We start from the raw sequence: 14,356 nt of genomic DNA, 5'->3' as shown, positions 1-14,356 counted from the left end.
GAAATGCTGTTCCTACTCCTTCACAAACGGCTTAAGATCGACAGTCCGAGGTTTACATCTAAGTGCGAAACCGGAGAATCATGCCACAAACATCCACTAACCTTACAAGAATATCGTTTCAGCACAAACTGTCTCAAGTGTTATTTCTTCCCACAAGAAATTGGAGCATGGAATAAATTACCCGGCTGTATAACTAGTTGTAACAAGTTAAGAAACTTTCTAAAAATTACTTGAAAATCACTTGCGTACTTCCCGCCGTTAATATTCTGTACTTATTTTATACACTAGTGTAATTCTTGGTACACAGAATGAGACCCGTGTGTGCTGTATGCCTGCTCACAAAGTTATTGCCGTATGACTTTTGCTCCCTCAACCCGAAATAGGATTTTATAAAATCTGTAACTGCGTATTGAGACTTTCTTTATCTGTAATTCTTTTTCTATCTTGTTTTGTTGTGCCCTCCTGCAATAGCTCCATTGGGATTACCAGTGCGCAACAAGCAAATAAATAAAATAAACTCACACCCTTGAATTAAAAATTGGATTGGAGCAGGGGCGTCGGTTATAGACCGATTTACACTCTTATTCACATTTAATGGTGTAAATTCGGCCCATCTCAGCGGTCCACACTTCGCGGAGCAGAGACCGTTCATAACAAATTCCGTACGAGGCGTTGTGTTGCTACAAATGCGCGAAATGAATTGATACGCAATAAAGTTCCTAATATTTTATAATTTAATGATTCCTGTGGGAATTAGTGTAAAACAGTAAGGTGCCCACGGGAATCATAATATTTCACAAGGATTATCCAACGCGAAAGAGAACAGATGCCCGAACGATTCAGAGAAATTGGAGCGCTGCTGCAAATCTAAATATATAAATTACGTGGACTTGGAGCTGCAGATTAGTGGCTCTCTCTGAAACTTTGAAAAAGCCCACAAGTCGCCTCATACGGAAGTTAGTCTACTGGCTTCATCAATAAAGCATGGCGCCTAAAGCGCGCACAGCCTTTTAACCATGGAACAAAAGCAAATCTTGAACAACTTTCAATCCTCGCACTCTTGTGATTGAAATTTCGAAATCTGTAGCTCCACAGACTTCCTACAGCGTATACCAAATTTCTGACAGATGGCTTTCGCGTGTCATATAAAGAACATCCCTGGGAATTGAATTATTCCTTTATTTTCTCGTTAAAGTGCAAAGGATCGACATAACTTTGCTACAGGAAGGGGTAATTGAACATTGTTTTTGTAGATTTATAGGCAGCATTCCCTTTTTTCTGTGTCACCGCAATATGTCGCTGCAAACCGTAGCTGCAAACCAAGGCTCAACAGTGTGGTTAGCCAAAGCATGCTCGGCGCATCCTTGAAATGGTAAGGTTGAGCGGCAGCGCATAACTGGAGTGGACTTGAAATACGATCTGCTAAAACTCTCGAATAGCATTTTCATTCGTGCAGTCAAGAAGAAAGCAAGAAGAAAACAATCTAGTATGCTGTAAGGAAAGCGGAGTCTAACATAAGGCGCTGAACAAAAACAGCCTATGCGCTACATTTAAAGAAAAAAATTAGAAGTATCTTAGCCATGAACGCCAACTCACACGTGTCAGTAGTTAACTAATAACTTTCTGGAACAGGCTACCCCGCACTGTACCCCTTACGTGCTAAATCTGATACAATGATTCCTGTTCCACTGCGTCCACTGCAGTCCTACTGAAGTCCCACTGCATCATTGGGTACATCCGACTTAGAGAACAAGTGCAATGAAAAGTAAAGTTCGAAACGACAGTTCCCGCCAGTCTGACTTCAGGTAAGGCCAGTAGTCTGTAGCCTTGCTGCTAAAGGCTACTGGCTTTACCTGAAATTTTGAAAATGTCCGCATGTTGCAGCACGCCGGGATTAGGCTTCTGTGCTTCACTTCTGAAACCTATCACCGAAGGCCGGCAGCATCATATAAAAGGCATGCAGACAGTTTTAAAACAACTATTTACCATAGCCTGTCACCTCTTAGGATTGCGAATATACAAAGTTCAGATGCCACAAGGTTGTCGCTAATGTTGTACTACAAGTATAGTTCGTTATAGAAGTCTCCGATACATGACAAACTCTAGTAGTAATATTTCTTTTTGTGTGTGATTTCCTCGTTCAAGTGCACAAAGTATGCATATGGATTAGCAAACGCTAATGTCAGTTTAAGAAATGCCTAAACGGACAGTAAAGGTACATAAACTAGCTTGGTAGATTGCACGCATCTACAGAAGTCAATGGCCTGAAGTTTGAGGTGATACGTGGCATGGTCGCACAGAAATGATGCAAAGGAACTAGTAGCTTCTTTAGAGATGCAATGTTTTAGCAACACTGCTTCTTCTTCACATATATAATTTGTACAATTCGCTATTACTAAAACACTTTCCTTCTGTTATTCTTGGCTATTTCCGACTGTAACGCTATGGCCGAAATTTCAAGCAGGGCCTGGTGAGAAACCCTTCAACAAACTAGCACAGTGGAATGTTTTTCTCGGTTGTTATCTCTCCCATGCAAAACGCGACAGTCGTCCTGACGGCTTCACGTAGCTGTGAGGTTTGCGATCAAAAAAGAAAGCGAACGAAACCACGGCGTCAAAGGCTCGTTTTCTGAAGTGGTCGCTTCGTGATTGATACCTGCGGCCTTCGGCTGGCGAGATTGAATTCCCGCTGACGAATCAATGGCCATGATAGATCATGATGATTGCTAATGACAGACCGTTCGAATCGGGCCGGCGAGAAACCTAGCTGAATGAGCTAAGTATGGCGTTACTAAATCTATTGCAATCTACGCCATTCTACCCATCTCTGCTTTATCTTGTAAGGTTAATCACGGCCTGTAACAAACTGCGTGATTCCCGTGTATTCCCTGTTTGTAGTTTTCACGCCCATATTGCGACCTTTCTGTTGCTGATCTTATGCTTCGTGCTTGCAGCGCCAGAAACTCCATGCGGGCGGCCTTCGTGCTGTGCTCTTCGCTGGTCACCGTCACCGCAAGCCTGTGCAGCGCATTCACCATCCCCTCCAAGGAAGCGCTCTTCACGCACCGCATAGTGTGAGCGACAACGTACATGGCCACAGTTGCGACCACCGTAGTCCGGATATGGCGAATCAGTTCTGCGGAATCCCGCAAGGGGGGGATAAAAGTTCATGAAAGGGGCAATTGGCATCCACCGGAATGTATAGCACGAAACTACAAAAGAAACTAAACCCATACGGGTTTCTCGGGAAAAAAAAAAGCTTCAGAGTGGAAGAAAATTTTTGCCCTGGTCCAGGATTGGAACCGGGGACGAACGCTTTTCCGGGGCGGTCGCTGGGCTATCTGAGCTAACCAGAAGGCTAGTGGATCACAACAGGAGGTCGAATTAGTCGACAACTCGAAGCACGGGGACGCTCAACAAGGCAAATCTGTTCTGCACACGCCAACAAGGAAGGAAGATTCATGAAAGAGAAAGTTCCCATCCACCCGAATGTAGCACGAAACTACAAAGGAAACCAGAATGTAGAACGTTCCGATGACGGATAATGTATATGATTACATTCTGATGAACGCATAGTAACGGCCATCTCAAGCTTCGACAGGTCGTCAAAGTGCGGCAAGTCAGCTTTGATTTGCCATATTTTGTCATTATCGAGAGCCGATTCACCATGTTCTGTATTCCCACGACCCAAGTTCTCGATTAAGTCGACCTCGGTCTGAGGTCTATCTGCTGAGGCTAATAAGGGTATCACCAACAAAACCTGAACAAGTTCTGTCTCAGTAGACAACGTTTCGACAAGAGCACTTGTTTTTGTCAAGGGAACAACTCAGGGCAACACTTGTCGCCCTGACGATGACAAGAAGACCTGTTGGGCCGCTGGTTACAGTGAGATTCCTTGTTCGGCATAAAAGATGGGCCAAACACTGGAAGTATGTGTTTTTCGAACTACACAAGGTGGCCGACCTCCCAGTCGGAGCACCACTGAGCTAAGTACAGGCTTGCAAGCAGCGAGGATACAGTAAGAACTGGCGGCTGCGTTATTGCAGCTTCTAGGGTGAAGTCCGCCATCTTGTGAGGATCAAACGAGAGTGGTGAGGAAGTGAACGTGCAGAATTTAGTCATATACCATACTGTTGTTTGCTTGAAGTGTCCGTTTTACTCTGCTACGTCAGTCTTCCTTTGGTTCATAACGGCCCAAAAAGGGGATGAGAATAAATCCGTGGTTAAGCGCGATATGTCTTTCTCTCTAAGTTGATTCGCAGTGTTTGGACGCTGCAGCCAGCTTATCTACCATGGGAACATTTAGGTCCCGTATAAAATCCCGTACAGCGCGCAGAGCTTTCCACGTACCGTGCGGTACAATGCCGCTCGCGCCTCCTGGTGTTGGCCACATCTACCAATATGTGTATAAGGTATTGGGCCGTAGCATGAACGTGACTGCTTTTCATTTTGGTGCATTGCGCTCGATAAAAGACGAAAACCACCAAGAAAACACAGTCATAACATCATGTGTTGTGTTGACTCTTGCGAAGCACTATTCGCCAAATCAAAGTGCAGCCCTCGAGCCCCTCTGCTTGCGTTGGTGATTGAGTTCTCTGGTTGAGAAAGAAGTTGTGCAGCGATGGCCATGGGAGGTGGCAGCCTTCCTATCCGGAAGTCATGCTTTTGGGGAAAGACACAATAATTTTGTCCTTAATTTTATTCTATACACTCTTGCGGCTGGGCGCCTAACGCTCTCGGGTATGGATGTAGTACGCATGCACAAATGCCAAAGGAAGCGGACGGAAGGACGGCAGGCGGGAAAGCTTTATTGATGGTAAAACATCGCAGGCGTAATCAGTAAGATTCGGTTCTAGCTCCTGCCTACGGCAAGTTGTCTTTCGTTCCACTTCCATTTCCTTTTTTTCTTCATTACTATTTCTACAGTTCACTTAACGATAGTGGTTAATTTCCTGTATGCTTTCCCTGCCTTCATTTTCCGTTGGCTTCATGTAGTTGTAAGCAAAACCGAGCCGCTCGGTAGATCTTATTCTTCCTATTCTTCCCGTGCTACAAAATAATGTGCGTACGTCTGCCCCTCTTGTGCGAACGCTCCTCATTCCTAGTCGTCACAAGAGGCACTTCATAGCGCGAAACACAAAAGTGGTGTAAGGTTAAGTCGGCACAGTACAAAAGGCAACCGTATCGTTCACTGACGCAGGAAACCCGGGCCCCGTGGATTTCTGATGTGGTTTGTCCTGAGCACGCCTACGGCACTTCTGTCCACCGTCTGCAGCTGTCTGCTGCTCTACTTACAGCACTTACGCAGCAGGTGAGTAGACAGAATACACGACACGCATGCTCAAAACTTGACAGAACTTATTCGCCATCAGTCGTGGCCTTATGTTGCAGATGCATTGGTTTGAAGCTACTGCGTGCTAATTGATAGAGATATAAAAATACCTCCTAGAGCTCACATTATAGTATCTAAATATAACGTTACTGTTCTACAAGTCCTGCTACGTTCCTCCTGATTGTGTCAATTAGTCCAACATTCACTTCGATTTGTCGTGCAACTAATGTCCGCGTCTTCAAGAAATTCAGCTCAAAGACAATAATTTTATCTGCCACAGGCAATTTCATAAATCATCGCATAGTGCAAAGAACATCACGGGACCGCTTGAATGAAGTGCTGTATACCCACGGGTAAATTTATACAACACTAAAAATGACTCCACGTTGCGGTATAGTCTGGGTCTGTGCCTTTTCGTCCTTGTCTGTATCTATCTTGTCTGTATCTATCCTCAACTGTCGCTATCTTCTTCCTATGCATCATGAACGAACTAGCCCGGTAACAAGTTATATTGATTCAGATTGATTCACTGCGCGGCGCTGAGTCCAGCAGTGCTACAGGCAAGCATGCATCGGGTACTGAAAGTGACATGTTGCTGCTGGCTCGCTCATCCGCCCGGACACAAAACGAAACCATCCCCTTGTATTCAGTGAGCCACGGGGAGCTCTCGACCTGCTAATAAGATGCAAAGGTGCCAGTTCGCAGTTTGTCAAGACGGACACCGCTGTCTCGAAGTGCGCGCATTTGTTTGAACAGCGCGTTTGTTTGATGTGTATATACGTGAGGGCGCGCGTCACTGTTGAAGAATATAACCAACAGCGCGTGTACTTACACTCGTCGCATTATTAACAGTAGGTTCGTTGCGAGTTACCGCATGCTGGGAGCTCGGGGCACGCCCACGTTCAGAAATAGATAGCCAACCTGATCTAAAGCGCTTAGTAAGGGTGACTGTGAAACCCTCGTACAAACCGAACAAAGGCACGAACCCTATGAATCGGTCCGTCCGCGTCTTCAGTGCAAGTTGTCACTCGCCGCCCACTACTGGATGCCATTGACTCGTTGACACCCGCCGTATCCCTCGTCGTGACGAGAAAGTCATCTGTCGCAAAGAACGGCAACACGGCTATGGCGACTTCGCGTGGTCGTTTCGAAGCGCTGCATAAGTAGTCATCTTGCACGTGTGGTCGAAAAAGAGCAGTCCCAGTGCTACATCCGGTTGGTTCCTTCAGATCGCCGAAATCCGACTTGGAGCGCCCAGAAATGCTCCCACCGACCACGTAGGAGGAATTGCCAGATTCGACCAGTTTCCAGTCGCCCGAGCGCTACGCAGATTCCGTCAGCGCGCTTTTGGCGCGGCGTCGGCTCGGGCGTTTTAGACGGTTTCGTAATTGCGCCGTTGCGCTTATCGCGCTTTGTGCGTCTCACGTCGATGTTGGCGACGCGGCCACGTTTGCATTTCTTAGCGGCGCCTTCTGTTGCACACTTCAGTCTTGAGTCGAGAGGCAAAGACAGCACCTTTCATATGTAGTGCAGAAAAACTCGATGTGCTGGCGTGGGACTGCCTTGCAAGCGACAGCCGCTGTAGCGGCGGCTTTCGCAGCCTACAATTTCTTATCTGGCGCGCGCTCTCACTAGCCGTGATGCCATAATGCTGCGTAATGCGGCGGCATTTAATCGGTTCATCACCGACAGCTGCCCTCTGCCCTCGCTTCCTTCACTCTCTCAGCTCCGCAAGTTGACCCGCCGTTCGGCTATATAGCGCGTACTTTCTCTGAATGGGATGTGGTACGTCTTGCAATAGATGCCCGCCGCATCTCGGCGAGGAAAACGGCGCCATGCAGGGTCGAATCTGGACCCGAGTCAGATATCTTCATCGCCGTGATTACTCCATGTCGCGGAACGGATGAATACGGCCTGTCAATATGCGCTGGCGTAGCGCTATGGTATATAGCACGCTCGGGGCATGCAATCAAACAAAGGTGCACCGTCGTACAGCGGTATCCCTTTTGGAACACTGCGAGCTGGCGCGGCGCGCTTGCGTAAGGGAACAGCGTATAGCGGGGCTAGAAATATCCGTTATCCTCTGGCTACGGGCTGCTGGTTTCATTTTGTCTCCATGCAAATGAGTGAGCCAGACGCGCAAGGTTGCTTTGAGTGCCCCATGTAAGTACGTTGACCCGACGCGTGCATGTCCCCAGCGTTCCTGGACGCAGCGTGGTACCAGGGGAGGTATTCTGTAAGAGTCCTCCTATTGGACATGTCAATTTCGTCTGCTGCTGAAGCGCTGATTGGCTGTGGCGCGTCGCTGCTGCAGACGAAACTTCAACAGCAGACGAAACGGACATGTCCACTAGGTGGACTCTTACGGAATACCTTCCAAGGTTCAATCCCTGGTGTACCTTTTTATTGCTGAGTAAATTATTACCCATGGGAAAACTGTTTCGTGCGAGCAGCCCGCAATATGTATAACGTAAACCCGAACTAGCACGTACGCAACTAGAACTAGTAGTTGCGTACGTGGGCTGCCAACTAGTCGACTGACGTTGGCCGAATCGCCGAGAATAATCTAAATAATTAATCAGGAAGAGCTGGCGCGGCTCTCGTTCAATTATAACATGCAAATGATGGTTAGCACATAGATATTTCTGTCGTACGTGCTTGTGGCTTCAAGCGTACCCGCGACGTTACTTATTGCAGTTAGTCTGAATTCAGAAATACTGATACTTTCTTTTAGACGCAGCAAAGCAATTAGTCTCTGCGTATATGCGTAATTGTTGCAAATTGTGACATTTATGACGCAATATGTTGCTGAATTCAAACGACCACCTGGCGAAGTCACGGTGCCGTATCAAGCTACGTAGGAGGACGAAGTTTATGCAAGTTTTATTCTACTAACCACCATTACCACGATGGCTGAACCGCCATATGCTCGAAGCTACCGCGGGTATAAGCGCTAGGGTTCCATCGAGTAATTTCTGTACAAAACTCTCTATCGCTATACTCGTTTACATGAACCCGACAGGAACAGGTTGAGTCAGAAGTCTATCTCAGACACAAACTTCTATCTTACACGAACTCGTCGTACCTGACGAGTCGTGAATGTTGGCACAGCCTGCGTCGAGGCAAGAAGTAAAACAATGCGTCTGTTTAATTGCACATGGATGCGCGAACCCCCGGACCCGAGCCGTCCCCGCGTATGCATGTGGTCTTCATATACTGGTTAGGTTGACCCAGCCCGACCCATATATGGGTCGGGCTGGGTCAACCTAACCAGTGCAGTCGGTTTCGCTCAGCCCTGTCGGCTAGCAAGCAACGTGACAAGCACATTATGTTCCCGCGACAAGCAGAACCTGACTCGTTTTTCGTCAGGTTCACGTAAACCCCTGTATATCGGCCTAATGGCTGGTGTTATGCCTACCGATTCACATCGACAGATGTGCTGCAGCATAGACAGACGACAGAACGATAGCTGCTGGAAGTACATGGCTCGACGCAACATTGTGGCTTTACACAACGAGCTTATTTTTTTTTTCTCAGTTTACTCCTATTTCTGACGCAACACCTGTAATCTTGACACTACCATTAGTGCAGTGAACGTACTCTGGTAAAGCTTAGTGTAACACGCTGCTCTATCATTCTACAGCGACGTCATGCAGAGCGCGGAGGATCACCGGAGCATTTGCACTGCGGCGGCCAAGAAGTTGAGGAAGCTAGGACCCGTAAGGTGGGTGTACGAAACCTCGGCCAACTAGATCTGTGAAAGCCTCTGGTGCAGAGCAGTGTTTCTAAGCTGCATTAGTTTCGGGCACTTCTGCTATAGCTAAACGACCACTCCTATACCGACACTAGCGGCTTGTTAAGCGAGAGTAGACAGAAAAAGAAAGTGCGGATGACGATGCTGATGTCAAGTTCCCACAACAGCTGGCCGTGACCTCAACGATTTTGACAGCTAGCTACTGGTGTCTAATTACTTGTTTATCGGTAACGAGGGAACATACATGAGCATTGAAGATAACAATAAAATTGACCAAGCAAGTTTAGAGATCTTTTCCTACGCGAAAACGGCCCATATGAGAGAAATTACTTCGAAATCCACGACATCACGCTGACGTGGTGGCGCTTAGGTCTGGGCGTGAAATTCGAGATAAGAATGCGTGGCGTTCGTTTTCTTTACTTACTAAGAATCGTCCATCTTTCTTGCAAATAAATAAAAACTACGGTTTAAAGAACGTATCTGGCAGTCTACGCTGACTTAGGTTTGCTATTTAGCATACGCGTCAACCTGTGAACATTCAAGTGCGTAAAATTTCCGGCGATGACCAGCGGCCCTTACGACAACATAAAGCTTTGCGAATATGGGCCCGTGGTTCGTAGAAGCGAGTATTACAATACACTGTTCAGGGCAGTGAAACCCTTGCCAGTATTCTGTCTAACGTTTAGAACGCTCGAAATTTCGCTCGACGCTAACAAGGCACAAGTCGAAAGTGTCACGCGCCAGTGGCAACCACGTGACAACGTATTCCCGACGTATCTATACGGCGTATTGGCGCGCACATCTGCTGCGTGTAACCTGCCGTGGTTGTTTAGTGGCTATGGTGTTGCGCTGCGAAGCACAAGGTCGTGGGGTCGAATCCAGGCCACGGCGGCCGAATTTCGATGGGGGCGGAATGCGAAAACACCCGTGTACTGAGGTTTAGGTGCACGTTAAAGAACCCCAGGTGGTTTAAATTTCCGGAGTCCCCCACTACGGCGTGCCTCATAATCAGATCGTGGGTTTCGCACGTAAAACCCCTGTTACGTTTCGCCTACGACGCGCGGTTTAGCCGGCGCGGCTGCAACAAAGCGGCAGACATTTTGGCCCGTTCGGCGTCGCCGCTACGCCTCCCCGCCAAGCGCGTCCAGGCATGTTCCGATGCCACGTGTCTTCATGTGCGTGTGTGAGTGTATGTGCATATTGGTGCCCACGCTTGTCGAAGCGCGGCAGCCGGGGAGAGGAGCTCCCAACAACTGTGAAGCGAGGGGGTCTGACAGGCGCCGACACGACAGTGTGAGCCACCTTCTCCTCCCCATTGTGCCCGACCGGCGGCGCCACGACAGTAGGAGTCACCTTCTCCTCCCCATTGTGCCCGACCGGCGGCGATACGACAGTAGGAGTCACCTTCTCCTCCCCATTGTGCCCGACCGGCGGCGACACGACAGTGTGAGCCACCTTCTCCTCCCCATTGTGCCCGACCGGCGGCGACACGACAGTATGCGTCACCTTATCCCATTGTACAGTCACGTGCTCGTCTATAGAGGGGTTCCTTCTTGCCCTCAACTGCGAGAGTATAAAAACAGCTGCCCCCGGACGCCAAAAGGAGGGCTCCGATTTCTTCTGTTGAGTAAAGTGCACTCCCGTCTCTCTACTTCGGTCAACCTGACCGCCAACTCTTTGCGATGTTAGAATAAACAAGTTGTTTTGTTGTTACCAGTCGACTCATGCTTTGCCGGGACCTTCGGATGCTTCCAGTTGTACCCCAGGCCGCCAGGCCAACGCTACCCTTGGGGCTTGCGACCCAGGTGCAACAACGGGCGTCAGCGCCGAGTTCCCAACAACTCGCGCCAGCGGTGCGACCACAACACCCCGTAGTTCTGCTGCGTACACATTTAACAGCGTGCTGTGTAAGTGCACCAATGTTGCGGACGAAGAGAGCGAACATGCGGAGCAAACTCAGTTTTTTTTTCTGTACTTCCTCATCGCTACATCTCAATAGTATCGCGCATTCTACGTTGGCAAGAACCTTAACCTTGACGTTATAATGCGAAAGCTTATATGCGGCTCATGAGTCAGAAATTCCAGCGTTGGCATGACCGCGGTGATCAAGTGTCGGAGTGAGCCAAGATGGTCCTAAGTGAGCTAATCGAGGCAGTTGATGACGTCAGTTAAGGCAAAGGTAATTAGGGCAGGTTTAATTAAGATAGGGTTCACTACGGGTACTCGAACCCCCACGCCCATTGGTGAGAGTCGTACCCACGACTGTTGGCGTTAGTTAAGGCACGGTTAAGTAAGACAAAGTTAATTAAGGCACTCGAAACCATGGCATTTGTAATTTCATGAAAGAGTTGGTGGGAAATAATGATTTGGCGAGAGTAAAACCCTCGAACTTTGGTGGAAGTCGAAGCCACCACCTTTGGTGTTAATTAAGGCGAAGTGAATTAAGGTAAAGCTAATAAACAGGAAGCTTTAGCTCGGGGGCTCCTATATCTAAATACATGTAAAAGGAGAATTCGTTTCTCTCGGTAACGACTGCACCAAATTCGACGAGGCTTGTCGTACTTGAAAGAAAAAACTTAAAATCTATAGTGAGTGTTGGTTTCGAATTTTCTATTTAGGTTGTCAGTTTATTAATTAAAAAATTGGCAAAAATTGAACATTTTCAGAAAACGAAACATTAGGTTTAGAACTCTCTAACTTAGCAAGAAAAAATGATAAACCAATTCTACGAATTGTATCTGATAGTACATCTAAAGCGGACGAAATTGATATGTTACATGTGAATCTAAAAAAAAAATCAGTAATATGGAAATACAGCTTTTGCAGTACCCTTGTACACAACGTAAGAAATTCGCGTAAGACATAAATTGACACACGGAATTTGTCCGCTTTGAATGATTTAATGGATAGCGTTTACAGAAAGAACCGCTATATCGGAGTTAGGCCACATCGGAGTTGGGCCCGAGCTAAAGCTTCCTCTTAAGGTTCATGTTTAATTAAACTCGAACCCAGGACCATTGGTGAGAGTCGAAGCCTTTGGTGTTAAGTAAGGCGAAGTTAAGTAAGACGGAGTTAATTGAGATATCCTTAATTAAGGCACTCTAATCAACCACCGTTAGCGGTGTCCGAACCCTCCACCTTTGGCGCAATGCTTTCGCATTCATCCACGTAGGGATAACGTAGGGATAACCCGTTGAATTTTTCACCCTTTTTTTTTCCCCCGTTCCTTTAGCGGAATCTATTTCCTTCTGGTCTGCGGGCTCGTCGTTTACGCCCTGCTCATGCTCATGGCGCCGGTATTCCACTATACAGCGTAAAGTGAGTGGCGATCTTTTTTTAAGGCTTAAGTTCACAAACGGGACAACGGGACTGACTACTGTTCTTCGGCACGACGACGCGGAACGTCTAAGAAAGACACTGCGTTTAAACAACGCTCTTCGAAATGTTCGAGTGCGCGGAGTAGGCTAGAAAAGCCCTTCGACCACAGCGCATTCGAGCACACGTCATGAACACTGCGGCGGAATATTTTATCTGAGAAAACGAAAAGAGGGGACGTTCTATTTTTGACTGTGTTTGGTAGTGTAGTATATACAGAAACGTTCGACAATGCAGATTGTATTGTCCGGTGTGGTTTTCAATCCACGGAAACGGGTGAACGATGTACTGATAGAAATAGTGTGGACTTGTACTGGATGGTATACACGATTATAGTTGAGGAGCAGCTCAGAAGTGTGACGGCGCTTAATCTGTGATTTCCGTTTGCCCGCCCCGTCTAAGTGCCTTTTCTAAATTCGGCTAGGCATATCATTAAAGTGTAGTCCACTCGTGCTGCAAGTGGACAACGCAAGTAACAGAGATACGAGAAACATATCGGGAAATAAAATCCGTCACGGGGATGCTAATATGTAAAAGTTAGAGCGAGATAAGCAAGATGAGCTAGGAGGATTCCAGTGGGAGGGTAACAATGTTACTTTATGAAATAAAAAAAAATCCGACAGCGTCTTACTTTCACCTAGCGCCCTTAGTCTTTTATGGCAATGCGATTACACGAACACTCCAGGCGAATTATCGCCGTATATATTTATGTGTATTTTATAAACATCATAACAAAAGACGTTGTAGTCATGTATTGTATACATTGTTTTTACCAGTGCCGTAATGCAAGGTTGATGCTATACTATTCAACCGCCAAAGTTGCCCAAACCAAACCTGCGCTCTTTACTGAATTATTCCTCAGAATTTTTTTCAGAATCACAGTGCCAAGTACGGGTCCAAAATATTTCATTCACAACGCACGTCTCTTTTTTTAAGTCTTCCCAGCCTAGTAAAAAAGTGCAAGAAAAGGAATATTAACGTTCGCGCTTCGAAAGTGATGTAATTTCATTGACGACGTTCTTTACGGGCGACGCAGTGACACTCACGCGACGCCATTACGGGTCCTACATGGTGTGCTGGCGGTTTTGAGCACGTGCCAGACATTCTGGCGCTCCCCGCGTACTTTGCCATCGCTGTCAGTGCTTCGGCCTGCTGGTGAATAGGCCAATATATTTGCTCCGTTACTTTAATGTAATTTATTTTTAGACTGCACGCAATGGCGTAGCTAGGTCGTCTGGCACCTGTCCCCCCCCCCCCCCGGGTGTAGTCGAGAAACGCGAGGATATCAACAATTTCCGTGTGTCTTCAAACGTATATGACACCCCCTTCCCCCCTACTGGCCCCCTGCACCCGGGGCCCACGGCCCCCCGTGGCTTTCTAGACATTATATGGCCTTCTGTGCTCGGGCCAATACCATGTCAGCACGATAACGGCGACGGCGCAAACGCGCCTCGAGCGACCGTATATGATTTCTATCGCAATAAAGTATGCGCGTGGCCCCTGTCACCACGTTGTGGAAGATGCCGTGAGCTTGTATACGATCCAAGGACAGACAGACCGGACGGACGGATACTCATAGACACTCTTAGAGAGACACTCTTAGATAAATGTACGCACACCTTTTGCGGTGTATATTTGCCACACACTCTACACTCTTAAAACGGTTGCACCCTTTGTGGTGTATATTTGGGTGTAAATTTTTCTAAGAGTGTACACTCTTAGAAATATTTACACCCCTTGGGGCGTATCTTGTCCCACAACAATAATCGTCATCTGTCTTGACCGTATTTCCTTTCTTTGACGCTGCGAGCCCGGTACTTCCCAGTAACGAACGGCATGCGCGTTCTCAGCGTTACAGGGCATTCTCGATAGGAAAGTAGCGGCCGCGGCGTTTTC

The sequence above is a fragment of the Dermacentor variabilis genome, chromosome 3 (assembly GCF_050947875.1).
Source record: "Dermacentor variabilis isolate Ectoservices chromosome 3, ASM5094787v1, whole genome shotgun sequence".
NCBI lineage: Eukaryota > Metazoa > Arthropoda > Arachnida > Ixodida > Ixodidae > Dermacentor > Dermacentor variabilis.
The sequence above is the reverse complement of the archived record's forward strand: the minus strand, read 5'-3'. Positions refer to the sequence as shown.